The sequence below is a fragment of the Aotus nancymaae genome, unplaced genomic scaffold (genome assembly GCF_030222135.1).
Source record: "Aotus nancymaae isolate 86718 unplaced genomic scaffold, 86718_ANA_hifiasm-v0.15.2.pri h1tg000030l, whole genome shotgun sequence".
NCBI lineage: Eukaryota > Metazoa > Chordata > Mammalia > Primates > Aotidae > Aotus > Aotus nancymaae.
The window spans coordinates 6,954,108-6,963,881 of NW_026988443.1; the positions used below are offsets into that span (position 1 = coordinate 6,954,108).

Consider the following 9,774-nt stretch of genomic DNA (forward strand, 5'->3'; position numbering starts at 1 on the left):
TATTTCAAAGAGAAGTGTGTGTTTTAGTCTTCAAGTGTTTGCAGATTTTAAGTTCATCTTCCTGTGATTGATTTCCTATTTGATTTCATTGTGGTTGGAAAACATGGTCTCTATATAATTTTGATTTTTAAAGTTTTTTTAAGCTTTTTTTATGGTCTAGGATATTATACAACTTAAAATATATTTTTAATTTTTTAATTTTTTTTTATGGTGGAGTCTTGCTCTCTATCCCAGGCTGAAGTGCGGTGGCATGATCTTGGCTCGATGCAACTTCCCCCTCTCAGGTTTAATCAATTCTCCTGCCTCAGCCCCCTGAGCAGCTGGGATTACAGGCATGTGCCACCACACCTGGCTAATTTTTGTATTTTTGGTAGAGATGGGGTTTTATCACATTGGCCAGGCTGGTCTTGAGCTCCTGACCTCAAATGATCCACCCACATCAGCCTCCCAAAGTGCTGGGATTACAGGTGAGAGCCACCACACCCAGCCCACATTTTAGTATATATTTCACAAACATTTGAAAAGAATGTGTAACGTATATTCTGCTGTTATTGAGTGGAGTATTTTATAAATGCATATTAATAGTGCTATTGAGTTCTTTCTTTGCTGACTTTCTATATATTTATCTATTAATTTTTGATAGAGTGATGATGAAGTCTTACACTATTTCTATTTCTATAGCTATTTTCCCCTTTAGGTCTATAAAATATGTTTCATATATGTTGTAACTCTCTTATTTGGTAACTTATTTAGGATTGGTACATCTTGGTGAATTGACCCTTTTATCATTATATGGTGTACTTCCCCACCTCTGATAATTTTTTTTTTGCTCTGAAGTCTAATTTATATGATATTAACATGGCTACTTCTCCTCTCTTTTAATATTTACATAATGTATTTTCCCATAGTTTTTAATATGCTTATATCATTATCAATGAAGTGAGTTTTTGTAGACAAGATAGAGTTTGGCCATGTTTTACAATGTACCTTGCCAATCTCTGTCTCTTAATTGGCATACTTAGACCATTTACAATTAGTGTAACTATTGATATGCAGACTCTTCAAAAATAAAAATTCTATTTTTTGTTTTCTGTTTATTCTGTTTCTTTCCTGTGTTTTACTTTTCCTGTGTTCTTATGGGTTACTTGAACATTTCATTTAGAATTCCATTTTATCTGTAACATTTTAGAGTCTTTTTTTTTTTTTTTGGCAGAGCTAGCTGAATTGTTTTGCAGCTGGAAGCATGGGCAAATGGAGTCCTCAGGCAGTAAACTCCCTGTGGGTAGGCTGAGGGCTAGGATTGAGCCTCAGGTAGGTCTCCTGTTCTCTGTGCTCCCTTGCACAAGGGCCTCCCTCCAGGCAGCCTCAGGAGGGGCAGGCTGGGAGGGGCTGCCACAGCTGTTCACTTGGGCAGGACATCAGAGAACTCAGACACCGGCCTCCCATCACGGGTCTCAATCTTCTTTACAACGACTGCCTTGGTGGCCTTGGTGGTGCTGGTGCTGCTGAAGGAGCTGGAGCCTGTGCCAGAGCCAAAGATGGAGCCCAGGCTACAGCTGAGGCTGGAGCTTGTGAGGCCCCCACAGGCCAAGCTCAGACCACCTGCATAGCCGCTGGTGGTCTTTGTATGGATACTCATGTTCTGCATCCCACAGTCCAGCCGGCTCTCCTCGCCCTCCAGTAACTTGTGGTAGGTGGCAATCTCAATGTCCAGGACCAGCTTGATGTTCATCAGCTCCTGGTACTCATGTAGCTGCCATGCCATGTCCTGCTTGGCTTGCTACTGGGTGGCCTCCAGTTCCTCCTGCTTCGTATGAGCATCCTTAATGGCCAGCTCCCCACTCTGCTCATGATGGCAGCCTCCAAGGAAGTCCTTTGGCCTTTGAGGCCCTCAATGTCAGCCTGGAGCCGGCTGATGTTTCAGTTCATCTCAGAGATCTCAGTCTTTGTACCTGCAGGTCATCCCCATGCTTCCCAGCCTGCGTCTGCAGCTCCTCACACTTGATCTGGTATATGCTCTCCACCTCAGCCCAGCTGTCGTTGGTAGTCTCCTCATACTGTGCCTTGACCTCAGCAATGATGCTGTCCATGTCCTGGGAGCGGCTGTTATCCATGGACAGCACCACAGATGTGTCTGAGATCGGGGACTGCAGCTCCCAGGTCTTGTCCTCATACAGCTGCCTGAGGAAGTGGATCTCGACAGTCAGCCCTTCCAGGCGAAACTCCAGCTCCACCTTGTTCATGTAAACTTCATCCACATCCTTCTTGATGAGGACAAATTCATTCTCCATCTCTGTACACTTATCGATCTCATCCTCATACTTGTTCTTGACGTCTTCCACCAGCCCCTGCATGTTGCCAAGCTCCGCCTCCAGCTTTAGCTTCTCCTGGCCCAGAGTCTCCAGCTGCCATCTAAGGTTGTTGATGTAGCTCTCATTTATGTTGTCCATGTTGTTCCGAGCTGTCTTCTGCTGCTGCAGGAGGCTCCACTTGGTCTCCAGCATCTTGTTCTGCTGCTCCAGGAACTGCACCTTGTCAATGAAGGAGGTAAACTTGTTGCTGAGGGTCTTGATCTGCTTCTTCTCCTGGGTACGCATGGCCTGGATGTTGGGGTCCACTTTCAGGTTAAGGGGGCTCAGCAGGCTCTGGCTGGCCATGACGGCAGTGATACCTCCCATGACCATGCCCATGCCCATACCACTGGCCCCAGCATAGCCTGCACCCAGGCCACCTCGGAAACTGCTGCTGCCCACTCAGAAGAAACGTGAGGAGCTGATGCAGGCACTGGGACCACTCATGTAGGAGTGGCTGCTGAAGGCCCAGGGGCCAGAGGCGGACACCTTGCAGGACTTCTGGGTCACCCTGATGGACATAGTGGAGGCAGGAGTGGAGGCAGGTGGGCTGAACCAGGCAGAGATTCCAGAAGGAGCGGAGAAGCTGCTTCTTCTAGAGTCTATTTTTAATAGCATTTTAGTGGTTGCTCTGTTCCCTCCATTCTGCTATTGACCCCGTCTATGAAGTTTATTATTTTGATTACCATATTTTTCAGTGTTAAAATTTTCAATTGGTTCTTCTTTGTATCTTCTGTTTCTTTGCTGAGGTTAGTTATTTGCTTATATTTTTCTATTTTATTTGCTTAAAGCATGTTTGTAATTGTTTGTTAAAACATTTTTATCATGCCGTCTTTAAAATATATTTGTCAGATAATTTTTTGTCATCTTGGCATTTGCATATATTCATTGCCCTTTTCATTCAATTTGAGATCACCCTGCTCTCTTTGATGAATCATTTTTTATTAAAACCCAGACATTTTTTGTATTATGCTATAAGACTTTGGATCTCATTTAGACCTTCTGTTATGCTCAGTTTCCCCTGCCACTGCTCTGCAGGAGAAGGGAGGATGCCACCTTGCTATTGCCAGCTGAGGGTTGAAGTCCAGGTTCTCTACTTGCCTCCGCTGACCTCTGAGTGCATGTGTGTGTATGAATCTTAGTTGCTTCTGGGTGAGAGTGTGAGTTCCAGCTTCCCACTAGACCTTCATTGATACCTCAGTGGCTGGAAGGGTAGGAATGCCTCATTACTGCTTCCCACATGGTCTCCACCAACATCAGAGTGGAGCAGATTGGGCTTGTTACTGCTGTGCAGTGGTGAAATTCCTGACCCTCCAGTAGGGTCCTCTGATGCCATCCCAGAGGGAGGAGGGTGAAGTGCCTTACTATTGCTAGATAGGGGTGAAAAGACAGGCTTTCTGTATGGGTTCCACTGACATTGTGATGGTGTGGAGGAGGCAAGTTCTGGTGCTCTACTTGATATTCTCTGATGCCAGGCCTATGAAAGTATTGGGGTACTTCATTTCAGCTGGATATCTTAGCTCCCCCTTAACACTTGCTGGTGTGGATGAGATGAAATAAACATGTTTTCTGTGGTGTTTGGTTACAGTATAGCAGTTACTGTTTAAAAGTTTTTCTTTCTGACTACCCACTTCCTGATCCTTTTGTTATGGGATCTTTGAGGGTCGATTTTCTACCCAGAAAACCCTGTGTCTGGGGGCACCTTGGCCTAAGTGCTTGTCCTGCATTCAGGAAGAATGAAGTACACAAACAAGTGAAGGGTGATGAGGAAGAGGAGCTTTATTTAGTGTTAGAATAGCTCAGAGGAGACTAGCATTGGGTAGCTCCTCTCTGTAGTCAAGTCGTCCTGTCAAGCATTCAGCTGTCAGCAGAGAGGAGGCCCTGGGGAGGGTAGCTCCTCTCTTCAGGTTGATCATTCAAACTATTCTGCAGGTTTCTGAAACTCTCAGCAGGGAGGATAGCTCCTCTCTGCAGCTGGTCATCCTATCATCTCTCCATCCTCTGCCCTCTGCTCTGGTTGGGCTGAGCCTTGGGCTTTTATGAACCTCAGAGGGAAGGAAGTGCATGCTGATTGACCCATGGGTGACCACAGGAAGGTGACAAGAGGCACTACACCTCCTATATGTGTACTAAAATTCTGGTATGTGGACTGGCAGTTGGGCCTCCAGCCTTTAGGCCCTCCCTGACCTGAAGATGGAGCCTTACCCTGAACTACCATTTTCCACCTAGGAATGTATCCGACTCCTGCTGCCATTCATGGTCCCTGGGACTCAGTGACAAACCTGCTCCAAGATTGGAGCTGGCACAGGGAAAAGAGACACCAGGCAGCAGGAGCAGACACCCCTGAGCCTGCAAGGATGGGAAAGTCCTTCCTGGGTCCTGAGGGTGCAGGCTGCAGAGATGCCCAGGCCCTGCACCTTGGAGGGCTGCAGCAGTACTCCGGGAGCTTCTGCTCCACAAACTCGGAAAGGGCAGGGCTCCTACTTGTCCCCAGATCCTGTATGCTCTGTGGAGTGGGAGGCCCAGGTCTGCAGCTGTGGGTTGGACACCCAGGAGAGCAGATCCTGCATACTTCTGGCTCTGCCCAAGAGCACAGAGAAGCTTGGATTCCCAGCCGCAGTTTGGGTGGCTACAGCTGCAGTTTGGGGTCTGCAGCCTGTGGTTTGGGCAGCTGCAGTGGCACCCTAGGAGCTCCTGCCCCAACTCAGAAAGGGTGAGGCTTCCACCGCCTCCATGGAATGTGCATCCCCAGTCTCACCTCCCTGCTACAGCCATTGTGTGCTGCCATCACCTTGGCTAGAAAGAGCAAGTTGTTATTATTGCTGTTTTTATCTGTATCCATTGACCATTGCAGGGTGCTGGCTTCTTCAGCTTCAATCTAGGGCATATGAGGCAAAGAGAAAGTCCAGGGAACTTGCCACATGTTATTCTGTGAGTCCTAAAGTCTCTAGCTGATCTGCCTTCTCTTCAGATTTTACAATCTTTGTATGTTGGTTTCATATATAATGCCCAAGGATGTTTTAGCTGTAATTAGGAAAGAATTGGGAAATGTTCATCTGCTCCATCTTCTCTACAGGAGAAACTTTCCAAACTTACAAACATGTATTTCAAATATTTTATCATTAAAATAATTACTTAAAAGTGAAGAAAAATTTGAGGGAATTGGGGAGGTCAATACTAGGTAGAGGGTCAGAAAGCAGTGAGTTTGATAGAGACAGGGAAGAAGGCCCAGCAACAGAGAGACAGGAAGGCACATGGAAGAAAGAACTGGTGAAACGTTTTCCAGTAATGAGAACTGGCAAGGTAAGAACTGCTTACAGGCAGAGCCAGGTTTTGAAAACTTTGGGGATACATGAAGAATGTTCTTTAACTGATCATTTTTATAGCAGAAACATGGGCGTAGCTTTGTCCCTCAGGGCCTACTTTAACCTCTGCTCACCCTTTTGGAGTAACATAAAATGACAATGATAGTTGAATCCGTCGTATTATTTGAGAGTGACCCTCTGACCCAGAGGTCAAGCTTTTTGCTTACCCGTCTGATTAGAACATTCCATAATTTTTGAAGGAACTCATCTCCGGACCCTTTCCATTAATTACGCCAGCACTAGCAGATCCTTGAAGAGGAGAAGCCAATGTTGAAGGCTCTCAAATCCCTCTTTGGTGATTAGGAAGTGAGATAAGGAAGGGAAGCTTTTAACAACCTGACAGTCGTCCTGCAAGCTCCAGAGAGGCGGCTCTCTGCAATCTGAGAGGAGCCCAGCCACATGAGAAAAGCAAACAAACAAAAATACCTCTGTGATGCTTGGATTTTATAAAGTGCTGATATCTGATGGTTAATCTGCCTCACCCTGCCAGAGAGGACAGTGTTAAATTGCCTTCTGTTCTTGGGAAATTTAACTTGTCATTGTTAAGCCTGACTACATGAGAGCCTTTGAAACAAAATCTGAATGTATAGAAGAGTTGTCCTGGTTCAGGCTGGGTAAACTCTGCCCCAGTGGAAGTGGCCTGAGGTTAAGTGAAGCCTCCCCAAGCCGAGTGAGCTCTAGAGAAATCTATTGGCTGGAAGGCACAGTTAGAAGACCCTTCAAAGTCTAGAGAGGGAAACTAGGGGCATCTCCTGGACCTAAGCCCCTTCTACGTTTCATAGACTCCAGGGAGGTGGTGTGAGACAATGGTGCTGTGCATGGCCTTTGGAGGCACTCACACTCGGCCACTGACCAGCTGGTGGAATGGGAGACCGACTCCATCTCTTCACCTTTCAGTCTCCACATGCATAAAATGGAAACAATAATGGGACCTCATATCTCATAGGTTTGCAGTAAAGATTGAGTGAGAGAGTTCTTGCAGTATACATGGGGAGTGTTCAATGAACAGTGGTTGCTCTTATTTTAAAAATCACTGTTCTAATTGAATGTTTACAGGGAGCCGAAAGAACCTCATAGAATTGAGTCTAATCGCTTCATTCTATAGAAGGGTAGCTGAGACCCAAAGATGTAAAGGTCATATGGCTAGTTTTCTCTTAAACTCTGTGGTCTCCTTTTTGTTTTTTCAATTGCCACATCAAATTTAGGTTATAGTTTGTACCTGATAAACATATTATCTGATTTTATGAGAAGTTTCTACTTAAATTTTTTTTTTACACAGGGTCTTTCCCTGTCACCCAAACTGGCACAGTCATAGCTCACTGTAGCCTCAACACGCTCAGGTGATCCTACCTTAGCCTTCCTAGTAGCTGGGACTACAGGCTCATGCCATCACACCCAGCAAATTTTTCAAATTTCTTTTTTTTTTTTTGAGACAGAGTCTTACTCTGTCACCCAGGCTGGAGTGCAGTGGTGCTATCTTGGCTCACTGAAACCTCTGCCTCTCAGGTTCAAGCAATTCTCCTACTCAGCCTCTTGAGTAGCCAGTATTATAGGTGCCTGCCACCACATCCAGCTAATTTTTGCATTTTTAGTAAACACGGGATTTCACCATGTTCGCCAGGCTGGTCTTGAACTCCCGGGCTCAAGAAACCTTCCCTCCTTGATCTTCCAAAGTGCTGAGATTGCAGGAGTGAGCCACCACACCAAGCTAAGTTGTTTTGTGTGTTTTTAAAATATGTGTCTCAAGAAAGTTGCACCAAATGAGAAACAAACAAACAACTAAAAATACAAATAAAAACACTGAATGAAAACAACCATCGAAAGAAGAGATCCAATTGCAAACACCAGAAGCCATGTCTCAAACAGAAGATCCTGTGTCTTGTCATAATCACATTGTGCTTAATATCGGCGTCTTCTCTGTCTCATGAGGTGAGTGATCCCACGTGCATTCTAATGCATGTTTTATTTCTCCATTGATTTTAATTAAAAGGATATTGTCAAGGTTGCTAGGCATAAATATCGACTACTTTTGACACTACAATTGTCCCAGAGGGTCAGGCTTGCTTTTTCAAGCTTCTTGAAACTCTTTCGGTTCCTTGCAGTCTCTTTTTGGTATGTTGGAAATGTCAAAATATTGGAACTATTAGGGCATGCCTGATAGTTTTTCTAAAATGCAGGTTGAAAAAGAAAAGAAAGGTCTGATAATTTGGAATAATCCTTGACATAGCCAGAATAGTTACATCAGTGGTAAAAATTACTGAATAATGATCTTCCTATTCAATCAGTTTGGTCAGTGTATATGCTGGTATATCTCCAACATCTTATATGGACATCATTAATGCTTTTAATAAAGCAAACAGGTACGTTCTTTTAAAAGATAATTTTGCTAAAAGAACTTCCTGGGGTCCCAACTTCAAATCCCTCACCCAGGCCTCAGTTCCTTTGTAATTCCTAAATGATCACAACTCCCTTGCCTAAGAAGGCTGTCAATTCAGCGCTGATGTATATTTCTATCCGGGAACTGGAAGGCCCTGAGATGGTGCTGGTATTTCAGGGTTAATTCTAGCAGAGTCTAAAGCAGCAGGGGTTTAAAGAGGCCCAGCACTATATCAGGAAGAGGTGGACTGCCGAGAATAAGTGGTGTGAAATGCATTATGAACATTCTCAGGGAAGAGAAATTGTCTTTTTCTTGTTGATAGTAGAAAATCAATATGGTTGTTTTCTGTTCAGTTTTCAAGGGCACAAGTTGCTGCTACTTCAGCCTTGAGAAGTTCATAGGGTGGTTAGCAAAATGTCAGTGGTGATTGAGCAGTTCAAGGAAAATTGACATCCCTCTGCCATAAGTCTACCGTAAGTGAACTGGGAGCCACGGGGGACAGCAGAGCATCCCAGGGCCACAGGGAGCTGAGTTAATGCGTCAAGCTAAAAAAATAACTGCTGGTCCTACACAACAGGTGGAAAGACAATTCATGTTGTTATTCTTTTTGGTTTGAGTAGCTGACATGACGAAAGGAGAAAGGCTCTCTCATCAGCAGAAGGGCTGCCCAGAAGCCAGTGCAGCATCAGTTACCCTAGGACTGTGTGCAATCTCTTTTTCTTATGCCATCTGGCAGCATGGAGTTTTTTTCTTTCTTGGCACTGTCTGGCTTGTCATATATATTATTTTCCCTTCTCTCCAGATGCCCTTCCTTCCCTACTTTTTCCACTTTCCGTCTCTAAGCCGCCTTCTCTAAGTAGCTGAAGGTCATTACTCAGCATCTCACAGTGGTTAAGGGGCAATCTCTGGAGACACAAAGCCCTGAATATGGTGTGGCTCTCTGTCCCCACCCAAATCTCATCCCAAATAGTAATCCCCATGTGCTGGAGGAGGAGGGGTCTGTTGGGAGGTCATTGGATCATTGGGGTTAATTTCTCTTTTGTTGTTCTTGTGATAGTGAATTCTCACAATATCCGGTGTGTTTAAAGTGTGGCACTCCTCTCCTCTCCTTCTCTCTCTCTCCTCTGGCTGCCTTGTGAGAAGGTACTTCCCCTTCACCTTCTACCATGACTATAAGTTTCCTGAGGCCTCTCCAGCTGTGTCAAACTGTGAGTCAATTAAACCTCTTTTCTTTTTAAATTACCTGGTCTCAGGTAGTTCTTTATAGCTGTGTGAAAATAGGATAATGCAATTCTGAGTTGATCATTTAGTTAAAATGTACCTTGAGCCACTCCCCCAGCCCCAAGCCTCCATTTCTTTAACTGTAAAATGGATGATAATCTCCCTCACCTTATGAGAATACGGTGCTCACTGTCAGTCCTGCGAGTACAGGGTTGATGCTCGAGAGTGAGCACTTTCTTAAATTTTGTGCCCGAGGCACTGCACCCATCTCACCTTCATAGTAACCTTGCTGCAATACTATTATAGGTTAACTTGATCTTCTCAACATTTTTTGCACATTGAGTATGACTTTTTATTTGTATGAATTTTCACAATTTTGCCAAAACACATTCCCAGACAATATTCTGACTGCTTTGGGGTTTATCACTTGCTTCCTTTTCCCTTCCTCACTGGCTACTGG

At 44.7% G+C, this 9,774-nt stretch overlaps 1 pseudogene; it reads right to left on the reverse strand.

Moving 5' to 3' along the window:
* Positions 1-1,402: 1,402 nt before the first annotated feature.
* On the reverse strand, positions 1,403-2,873 carry LOC105714113 (keratin, type II cytoskeletal 8-like; annotated as a pseudogene).
* Between the last annotated feature and the right edge of the window lie 6,901 nt (positions 2,874-9,774).